Raw genomic sequence first — 11,815 nt, forward strand, 5'->3', positions numbered from 1 at the left:
CGCTGAAATTGGCCACATGGCGATCATTAGAGATGAGCGAATTTCATATTTTGAAATTCGTTTGCGGTATTTCGTGAATTGCGTTACGAATTCCGTTAACACGGACCATAGCGCAATTCCATGACGGAATGCCTTTAGAGGCATTGTGTTACTCAGTCCGCCATAATTGAAGTCTAAGGCCTGCATAGGGATCCGTCCTGTTTTCATAACGGAAACCGGATCTGTTATGCAGGCCATAGACTTCTATTATGACGGAATAAATAACGGAATGCCTCTAAAGACATTCTGTCATGGAATTGTGTTATGGTCCATGGTAACGGAATCCATAACGCAATTCACGAAATACCCCAAACGAATTTCAAAATATGACATTCGCTCATCTCTAGCGATCATGAATACGGATTACACATTTGTAACATTGGTCATTGCTGCATATGGTGGCAGTAACAATCCTAGGATTTTAAAGGAGTATTGCACCAGTGTGTCACTTTTCCAGAAGTGCTAGCGGCCTTCCCAATGTTCTCCAGCTCTCTGACGACCTGTGGTAGAAGTTGCAGACTGGTTTGCTGTTGGTATTTTTGGGTATTCACAAGAGCGATTAACGATAGATGAGGTCACTGACGTCATTACATCTGTGGCCCTGAGACCACCGCTCCCGGTAGACTCGGAGGAGACGTCTACAAGTCTAGAAGACACAGAGGCAGACTTACTAATCCTAACGATGGCAGAAGCTTAGAGCGGCGGTACAGACCGCCATCGGATTTATAACACGGTGCAGGGAGACACTTTTCTGAAAATGATTTTTTTCGTTCCATCAAAGGAGCAGAAACATCCATCATATGAGAGACACTGGACTCCATTGACTTATACTGGGGCTGTTGGGTTCTGGGGCGCTGCATGTGGTGCTGATCTTCAGATCCAGTGATCCCCAGATGGAAGATCTTAGGCCTGATTGACACAACCGTTCTCAGTCGGGGAAACAAAGGCCATGTGTCGGCCACATTTCCTGAATCTACTGCGGCTCCCCTGATCCGAAATGACTGTATCATAGTGATTTATGATGCGATGCAGTCAGTACAGTACTCAAATAGTCCCAGGATAGGCGCATCGGACATTTATAGATTAACCTGGGAATACCCCTTGAAAGAGGACCTGTCCCCTCTCCTGACACGTCTGTTTTAGTACCTATTTGCATCCCCCATTTAATAACAATTCAGTGATTCTATGTTGTGCTGTTCCTCTATTATTCCTGCTAGAAGTTATGAATGAATTGCTAGCAGTTTGCAATGAAGGTCCTGCTGGGTGTTACCAGTTGGGAGGAGGGTGTCACTGCACAGTCTGACACTGGCAGCACTGATTGGATAGTGTTAGACTGTAAAGGGACACCCCCCCCCCCCCCCCAACCGGTAACACCTAGCAGGACCTTCATTGCAAACTGCTAGAAATTCATAACTTCTAGCAGGAATAATAAAGGAATGGCACAACATACAGTCATAAGAATAGATGCTCCACAATTGTTATTACAAGGGGGATGCACGTAGTTAATAAAACAGACATGTCAGGAGAGGTGAGGGGTCCTCTTATCACAATGAGTGCATATCGCTAGGATATGCCTCCATTGTCTTATAGGTGCGGGTCCCCAACCTATATCGAGAACGAAGCCCCGAAAGTGTTTAGAGGGCATGGGGCCACCGAAAATAGCTGAGCCTATAGAAGTGAATGGCAGTGGTGGCCGGTCATGTGGGGTGCGCTCCCATTCACTTCTATGGGGAGCGCGCTTGGTGGTGGCCGGACCGGAGTCCTCCAGCCACCACCTTGCGGGTCCCTATAAGACAATGGGGGCATATTCTACCGATATGCCGCCATTCTCTGTGATGAGACAGCCCCTGTGCTTATACCAAGAACATCACAGACATATTGCTGGGACCCGCACCTATAAGACAATGGGGGCATATCCTAGCGATATGCCACCATTGTCTGTGATGAGACAACCCCTTTAAGGAGAGCTTATACCAAGAACATCAGCCGTGTCAAATTATAAAGCTACTTAACATGTTAAAGGGCAGATTTGGCAGGGCCAGGCATGATCACATTTACACTGCCTGGTCCTGTCAATAAAGTGCAGAGGGCGCAGCCATTGCAGAGAAGAGCCTCTAGGTGTAACGGCAACGCCCCCATTGCTCCGAGGGGTCCATTTGCACATATCAGAACTTCATATTTCTCAGCAATGCGGGCACATATGAACATGGGACCAACACAGATGCCTTCAGCTGCCAAGAGCACATGTAACAGGTCAGCCAGTGTCATAGGTACAAATCTGCTGACAGATGGGCTTTAAATAATAGTTTTCTCAGACATAGGAATCTTTCTTCACTCAAGGTGACGGACATGGCAGGACATACGGGCAGCAAGACTCTCTACACAATACATTACCTATCTTGATTTACCTAAAAATGTTAAGCTTCAGGAGTCAGGACCATCATTTCTGTGAACCATAAACTAGCAGGTTTCTATAAAGAAGTTTTATTAGGATTAGAGAAAAAAGATCCCTACTTTTGTTTTCTGGATCACAGAGCCACTCTTGTTCACAGGTGGTGTCTGGTATTGCAGGTCAGCCCCATCTATGTGAACAGGGCTAAGCATCAATGCCAGCTACAGCCTCTGGACGAGCAGGACGCTGTTTCTGGAGAACATGAATTGTTTTTTTCTATTCTCTAATATCATATAAAGCCCTTTAAGGTACCTGCAGACAAGTTCAGATCACAAAACAGAAAATCTTCGTGCTTTTTTTGTGTGGATTTCTGTGTGTTTCGGCACCAAAAATCCCAGTTGCATGTATTACTTGAGATTTTTTTTTTGCTGCGGATTGGAATTGGTTTTGCCGCAGATATTACCCTTCTATTTGAAAGGGTGAAATCAGCACCAAAAAATAAAAATAATTAAAAATTGCACAACTGACGTGCTGCGGATTTCAAAATCTGCTCGTCAGATCAATTTCTACACGGAAGAAATAAACAAAGTGTTCATGAAGTTTGTCAAATCTCTGCACATAAATCCGCATCATGGGCAGGGAGCCTTAAAGGGGTTTTCTGGGATGTTAATATTGATGACCTATCATTACTGTCAGATCGGCGGGGGTCTGATGCCCGGCACCCTCACCGATCCGCTGTATGAAGAGAGGGCACATGCTGCTTACCATAGACATAGCAGCAGCGAACAGGAAGAGAGACAGGACATGGCGCGTGCCTTCTCTTTGTACAGCTGATCGTCGGGTATGCCGGGATTTGGACCCCCGCCGATCTGATATTGATGGCCTATCCTGAGGATAGGTCATCCATATTAGAAGACTGGAAAACCCCTATAAGTTGGGGGTCACACATCCCATATGTCCTGGGGCCGAGAAGCACATTTTAAAGACACAGGTTACATAAGATATTACTAACATATAACATTGCCTGGTGTCACGAGGTTGCTGATGTGCGGCACGTAAAAAATGATACGGGAGAGCACTAATGTCTGGTGTTTGTGGCAGAGCTGCAGTTATTGTATACACAGTCGCTGTTCCATCCGCCTATTCCTATTGTTCCCGGCAGATCCCTGGCAGGTGTCCTCCTCTCCATTGTGCTCGCCTTTGTTTGTAAAATGCTAGCTGCAGGGGCCCCTGCCTGCCACCTGGATGGCTATGGAAACAAGCCCGGAGCCAGCACAGCCCAGGACGTATCAGCAAATTATCTCCCAAAGCAGCAAAACCTATTTACTAAAAAACAGAACGTCAAAAGACGTCAAAATGACATTAGATGAAGTTACGCTTGTTTACCTGAAAGTGCAATAAAGGTGGATTTAGACGAGTAGATAATCGCTTAAGCGATCTCTGACACGAGCGACTACGGACCGAACGTTCTAGCATTTGAATGAAAGGATTATCGTGTAAAAAAAAATAATAATAAAATTTGGATCGTATAATCGTTGATACGCCGGCCTACACAGGGCTCTTTAATGTCATACACGATATACATTCACATAACGCCATTTATTAAAGGGGTTCTCCAGGAATTTAAAAATGTAAATATTTAAATATTATTTTATAATAAATATATTCACAAATACCTTTCATTACTCAGAATGGCTCGTTTTGTCTGAGGAGCAATCATTAGGAGAAATAAAATGGCCGCCGTCCCATCAGTGCACACAAAACCTGTCCTAATCACACACCACAATGAGCCATAGAGCTGCCTCATCCTCCTCTCTGCTCGTCAGGAATCATGATCCTGAATACAGGTGAATCTCTGTGGGAATGGAGATGATGAGGAGACATGAGAGAAGGTGGGGATGTGGCTAATGAGTAGCAGCACTTGTTCGGGCCTCCTGCACATGACTGTAGGTGTCCCGATGCCGTATTGCGGACCGCATTTGCGGATCCGCAATACACGGGCACCGTTCCATCTGCATTCCGCATCACGGATGTGGACCCATTTACGTCAATGGGTCCGTAAATCCGGAGATGCGGAATAGTGCAGAACGGAACCCTACGGAAGCACTACGGAGTGCTTCCGTGGGGTTTCATCCCGTACTTCCGTTCTGTAAAAAGATAGAACATGTCCTATCTTTTTGCTGAACGGCCGGATCGCAGACCCATTATAGTGACTAGGTCCGCGATCCACTGCGGCTGCCCCACGGTCGGTGTTTTTGCATTGCAGCCTGCAATTTGCGGGTTGCAGCACGGCCACGGGGCACACACGTTCGTGTGCAGGAGGCCTTACAGTCATCATTACCACAGCCTGTCTTGTCTGTACTTCATGTCTCCTCATGAACTAAATTCCCCAGAGATTCAGCTGAAGATCTTATCATCTGTACTCAGGATAATACTCCCTGAATAGTAGAGCAGAGAGGAGGATCAGCCAGCTTTTTACCTGTGTTGTAAAGTAACGTGGACAGGTTTTGTGTGAACTTACTGGACAGCGGCCATTTTGTTTCCCCTGATGATTGCTCCACAGACAAAACGAGCGATTATAACTAATGAAAGGTATCTGAGAACATACTTATAATAAAGTAATATTTAAGTATTTTAATTTTCTTAATTCCCAGAGAACCCCTTTAACGACAAACGACGATTGTACTTGTTCGCATTAATGCGATTTCACAGACATTAAACAAGCTTTTTTAGAAACATTTACATGCCACAATTCTCGTCCATCTTCCATCGCTTGCATTTGAATTGTGATGGTTATCAGCTCCTCTAAATCCACCTTAAAGAGGACCTTTCACCGATTATTACACTGTAAACTAAGTATACAGACATGTAGAGCGGCGCCCGGGGATCTCACTGCACTTACTATTATCCCCGGGCGCCGCTCCGTTCTCCCACTATGCCCTCCGGTATCTCCGCTCACTAAGTTATAGTAGGCGGAGATTTCAGTCACTAAGTTATGGTAGGCGGAGTTTGCCCTTGTTCTGCTCTAGCGCTGGCCAATCGCAGCGCAGAGCTCACAGCCTGGGAGGTTACTTTCTCCTGAGGCTGTGTAAAGATGGCTGCCGTTAACATGAGTAGTGGCGCATGCATAAATATATTTCATAACTAATCTTAAAATTTATTTTTGGCGCACACCAAAGAAATTCGGGTTTAGAATAGTTACAAAAAAAAATGTATGCATGTGCTGCTACTCCCAGTAACGGCCCATGCATCAGACTAACGAAGCCTCGCGTTAATGGCGGCCATCTTTACACAGCCTCATCGGAGGCAATACATTTTAATGCATATACGGATATAGGGATATTAACGAATTTCAGTGATGCAGATGCATGAATCGGGTTTGTCCACAGCAGGATGAATCAGATTGGTTTATTACTAGCTTAAATCATATTCCTAATCAAACTGATAAGGGTGTAGCTATAATGAGCTAAAATACCAAATATACGTCACTCTATAGCATATATTTGGCCCGATTTTGTCACAAAGGTGATTTGATGCAAACTCTGTGGCTTCTTACCCTTCCACTTCATGTACACCAATTCTAAAAAAGAAAAGAAAAGGGGCATAGTGTGGAAGAGGGCAGGTCGGCTGGCCTGTCTCATTTTGATAGTGCAATTGTCTGTATTATGTATGTATACCCCTTATCATATGTACAGCGCTATGGAATGAATGGCGCTTTAATAATAAATAATTATAGAAAATTATCTAAATCTACGCCAGCAAGGGAGATGGCATAGATTTAAGGCTGTTGTACGCTAGCAGTGGATGTCCCTAATTTATGTAAACGCCTAAAATGCTGGTTTTAGTAAACGACCCTGTCACGGATCGCCTGCTACCCTGACTGGGTGCCTCCGTGGAACGATGCTCCTAGTGCTTGCCAAGGACCATCAGCACCGCACTCTACACCAAAACCACCACAAACCCCACGAACCGCCGCAGCTTGGTTTGGGTTTTCACCGTGCTCCACCCACTTTGGACCCAAGGCCGGGCTCCGGCTTCCAGTTGGTGAACCTCTCCTTAGTCCAGAGAGCGAAACAGGAACAGCTCTTACAAGAGCAAAAGGGATTATACTCTGGAGAGTATAATGATTATAGCAATTGTAGTGTCCCACTAGGTAAAGGTGGGCACTGCACAGGTTAATGTGTTGCATTGCATTAAACGTTATGTGCATGTTTTTCCCTGTATTATCTGGGTGTCAGGCCTGTCAGGGTGTAGTTTAGCCTCCCGGACGTTAGAGGGAGCTGGAGAGCCCTAGTTACATATAGGAAGGCCCAGACAGGGAAAAGTTAGTTCATTCCAGGGGACTAGAGGAGTCACTTCGTCCACCTGAAGCTCCTGAAGCTAGGATCAGCTCAGTAGAGACACCCCAGTTGCAGGATCCAACCTCCTGGGAGAAACCCACAGTTATCCATCTTACAAGAGAAGGCGACTCAGGGTAAGCTAAGTAACCCTGATAGGCAAAGAGGACATTAGAAAGTATAGCAAGAATCTAATACCTGAGGAAGAAAGTAACCAAGGATTTAAGCCACCCTTTTAGGCATCCGGGCCTTGGGAAATAGAGCCAGAGCAGGAGTTCTAGAAAGGACAGTGTACATTGATTCTGAGGAAAGGTACAACCTGCTGCTGAGTGCTTGTGAAGTTTACCCTCAGTGTAACTTGCATGATTATTGCCTGCCATATTGTGAATAAGCCTACTTGTGGAACTGTGATACAAAGACTGTACTACACCTGCTGTACAAAGTTGGATTGTTCAGTAAAGTTGCGTTTTGGTTCACTATATACTTGTGTACCTCCATCATTCCAACTACCAACCGGCGTGCCACCGTCCAAAGGCACTGGCGTCACGAATACCACAGGGACCTTGCCCCAGGCACACAAAATACCTGTAACATCCAGGGCACCTCAACTACCATCAGGCCTGGTCCCTATCTACAGAGCGTGCCCCAGAGGAACCGTGTCTACCTCTCCTTCACTGCCACGCGCCTGCCCAGGGTTCTTCAAATATAGTGAGTACCCTCGATTGCCCATAACCGTGACCTCACTTCGTCATACCCTGCAGGTCTGGCGTGTTGCATAAATTGGCGTCACGAACAGGATCCGAATATTCCTGCGCCATAGCGGATTTAAAAACTGTGTGCTGAAAGTTGTCTTAAAGTGACATGCCCCAATTGTTTTATTGAAAATTGCTGGGCCAAAGTGAACTGTAATAATTGCGGTGTGAAGATTGTGCTATATGGACTGTTTTCTGCTTATTTAAGTCACCGCTTGCTGTCAGTGAATAGACAGCCATATTGCCTATTTAACCTGATTGGATTACAAGTGCGCCTCGTGGAGCTGTTTTGCGCGAAAAAGAGGACTTTGGCGCGAAAAGAATCAGGCGGAGCCATCGCCCAGCCAACCAGGAAGAAGAACCCCGCCTACCTGAGTCCCGGAGCTACGAGAGGCCGCGCCCACCTGCTGACGCGGTACGCAGGACGTTCCGACACCCGGAGCTGCGCATCTCGCGAGACTTGGAGCGAGCACCACCGGAGTGAGTACCAACTTTAAAAACTTTTGCCGGCTTCTCCGCTTACCTGTCCGGAAGCTCCCCGACCCCTGCAAAGGCACCGGAGGGATCCCCGCTAGTAGTGAAAGACTTGTCTGAAAAAAAAAAAAGTTAAAGTTACTGCCCGGTCCGCTCCGCTCCATTTAAAGGGCCATACCCACCTAGCAACGCCATGTCCGCAGCTGAGGAAAATCGGACAAGAAGCCCCAGTCGTGCCTGCCGAAGCACCCGCAGCCGACTCTAGGGCCCCTGCCGCCGCGGCACCGCCCAGCCTGATGCTGCTAACCATGCCGTACTATTTCGGGGCCCCCTGGTTCCCGCATTATTCAGGGAAAGCCCACAAGTTAAAAGACTTCAGGGAACAGATACTGGCCTTGTTCCGGCTTTATCCCATAAATGCTGAGCAGCAAATGGAGATCCTTTTAGCTCAGTTAGAAGGGGGCGCCCGCAGGGAAGTAATGTCATGGCCCCGTTCTGAGAAGAGTAGCCTGGAACAGATCTTTGAATGCCTGGGCACCACATTTGAAGCCAGAACGGTGTCAGAAGTTAAAATGCGTTTCTTCAGCAGAAAGCAGCAGCCTGGGGAGTCGCTCCGTGATTTTGCCCTGTCCTTACAGGAGACGCTGAGAGCTGTAGTCCAAGTGGATCCTAAAGAAGCAGAGGACCAGGACCGGACTCTTAGAGAGCAATTCATTGCAGGCATAAGTACTGAACATTTAAAGGGCCAGCTACGGATGTTGTCAGCTCAACACCCTCACTGTACATTCTTGGATTTTAAAGAATTGGCCATCAGCATACTGGGCCAGAACCCTGCTCCAGGGCCAGCAACCTTCCCTGAACCCCAGGCTTGTCAGCCAAAGACTATTAATGTGGGGTCTGCAGGAGTCGGTCAAGCCACCCAAGCTCCAGTCACGGATGTAGTGGCAGCACTAATGGAGAAAGTGAACTATCTTACTCTAAGTCTAGAGAAGGTGTGCAAAAAGATAGAGGAGTGGGAGAGACCATTGTTACTAGAAGATAAAGATCCCCTTCCTCCAAGGCTCCCACCTGCATATGGAGATGTGTACCCAAAAGAGCCTGATAGGCGACTGAAGTACCGGCCCAGAAGTAGAAAACAGCCTGTCTGCCATCATTGCAAGAAATATGGACATACTGAATCCATGTGCTGGCAGTTAAACGAGTAACCCCTGAGGCAGAGGACCGCCCCTCGGGAGGTAGAACAGAAGGTCCAAAGGATCCAAACTGGATGCCTAAGTATGTCGGGTCCCGTCCGAAAATTAATATATGTATCAACGGGATACCCTTTGAAGCCCTGTTGGACACTGGGTCACAGGTCACCACCATTCAACGGCCTGCCTTTGACAAGTTCTGGGATCCAAGTCTCCTCACCCAGCCACCAGAGTCCTGGCTAGATATCATCGCTAGCAACGGTAAGCCAGTGAAAGTGCATGGGTATTGGGAACCTACTCTTCAGGTGGGAGAAGCCACCCTGTCACAGCAAGGCGTGATTGTGGTACAAGCCGGAGGTAAAGGAGGACACCCCGTGATCTTAGGGACTAATGTTCTTAAAAATTGTTACTCCGAAGTGCTTGAAGCATTGAACCAAACCATATCATCCGCCTCACCTGCTTCCAGAAGAGTTATTCAGAAAACTATTAGCGTGCTGTGCGCTCAACAAAGGTTCGCCAACAAGAAAGGAGAAATTTGCACTGTCCGGATCCGGGATAACCGGCCGGTAATTTTGCCTCCAAATTCCCAGATCATACTGTGGTGCCGTGCTGTATTAGGGATCCAGGGCCAGGACTATCAAGCCCTAGTGGAACCTATTCCTATTAAGGATCATCCTTTCGTACGGACAGCCAAGAGCATGGTGACAGTGTCTCAAGGTAAAGTGCCTGTTCGTTTAATCAACTTTGGTGATCATCCCGTTACTCTCTTTAAACACTACCCCGTTGCTCAGCTTTTCCAGGTGTCTTTCCAGGATGTGATCCGTCTGCCTGCCGCGGAGGCGTTCCAGACCGCGCAGAACAGCAGCACCCCAACAGCATCCTGGTGGGAAGAACTACATGTGGGGGACGAATCCACCCCACAGGAGCAACTAGAGGGAGTCCTGAAACTGGTGAAGGAGCACCACCAGGCGTTCAGCAAACACTCCACAGACTATGGAGAGGTCAGTGTGATCAAACACACCATACCCACTGGCTCTCACCCTCCTATTAAGGAGAGGCACAGACCCATACCACCTACTACCCATCAGTCTGTGAAAGAGATGATACAAGAGATGAAAGACTCTAATATAATCCGGGACAGCCATAGTCCCTGGGCTGCGCCCCTAGTACTTGTTCGAAAAAAAGATGGCAGCATAAGGTTCTGCGTGGATTACAGGAAAATTAATCAAATCACCCACAAAGATGCATATCCATTGCCACGCATTGAGGAGTCCTTGACTGCCCTGGGGTCATCAGCCTATTTCTCCACCTTGGACTTAACCAGTGGGTACTGGCAGGTACCCATGGCCCCAGAAGATCGAGAAAAGACTGCTTTCACTACACCTATGGGCCTGTTTGAATTTAATTATATGCCATTTGGACTGTGTAATGCTCCAGGAACGTTCCAGAGGCTGATGGAACGTTGTTTAGGCCATAGGAATTTTGAGACGGTGCTATTATACCTGGATGACGTCATTATATACTCCAAGACGTATGAGGACCATTTAAAGCACCTGGGTGAGGTGTTTCAAGTTCTTACTAAATATGGCCTCAAAATCAAGCCATCCAAGTGCCACCTGCTGAAACCAGCCGTCAGATATCTCGGGCATATTGTCAGTGCCGAAGGAGTACAGCCTGATCCTGACAAACTTGCTGCTGTCCGTAACTGGCCTACTCCCACGACCGTGAAAGAGGTGAGAAGCTTTCTCAGTTTTGCAGGGTATTATAGGCGATTCATCCCGCATTTCGCACAGATTGCGGATCCCATCCAGGAACTCTTGAGGGGGCATCCAAAGAAGAGCCCAAAGACTCCTATTCCTGTTGAGTGGAATGAAGAGCGGGAAATTGCCTTCCAACTCCTAAAGAAGAAGTTGACTGAACCCCCTGTTCTGGGTTACCCAGATTATCAGAAGCCATTCCACCTCTACACAGATGCCAGTAAAAGAGGCCTGGGGGCCGTGTTGGCTCAAGTGCAAGATAACAAAGAAAGGGTAATTGCCTACGCCAGCAGATCCCTGAAGGGAGCTGAGAAGAACGACCAGAATTACAGTTCTTTCAAGCTGGAGTTTCTTGCCTTAGTGTGGGCTGTGACCGAAAAGTTTAAGGACTATCTCGCTGCCACACAGTTTGTTGCCTTCACAGATAATAATCCCCTGGCACATCTGAATACAGCCAAGTTAGGGGCACTGGAGCAAAGATGGGCCTCCCGCCTGGCCAACTATGATTTCACTGTGAAGTACCGGGCAGGCCGCTCCAATGATAACGCTGATGCTCTGTCACGACTCCCCACTACAGAAGCCCCAGATGAACCGAAGGATGCCTGGGAAGAGGTGGAGATGCCGGCGTTTTATAACAAATTTACCCAGCAGGATAATTTACGTACTGAAGATCCCCCTGCTGCTGATCCGTCCTCATCAGATGGTCCTGAGTCCAGAGGCGATCAAGAAAGATGGATTAAGCTCCAGTCCGAAAGTAGAGTCCTCGGTGAACTGCTTGACTTCCTTACTAGTGGAAAAATCCCTGAGAGGATCCGCAGGAAGAGTGCAGACCCAGAGCTAGTGAGACTGTGGAGACATCGCCATCAACTATTCC

The sequence above is a fragment of the Bufo gargarizans genome, chromosome 9 (genome assembly GCF_014858855.1).
Source record: "Bufo gargarizans isolate SCDJY-AF-19 chromosome 9, ASM1485885v1, whole genome shotgun sequence".
NCBI classification, from domain to species: domain Eukaryota; kingdom Metazoa; phylum Chordata; class Amphibia; order Anura; family Bufonidae; genus Bufo; species Bufo gargarizans.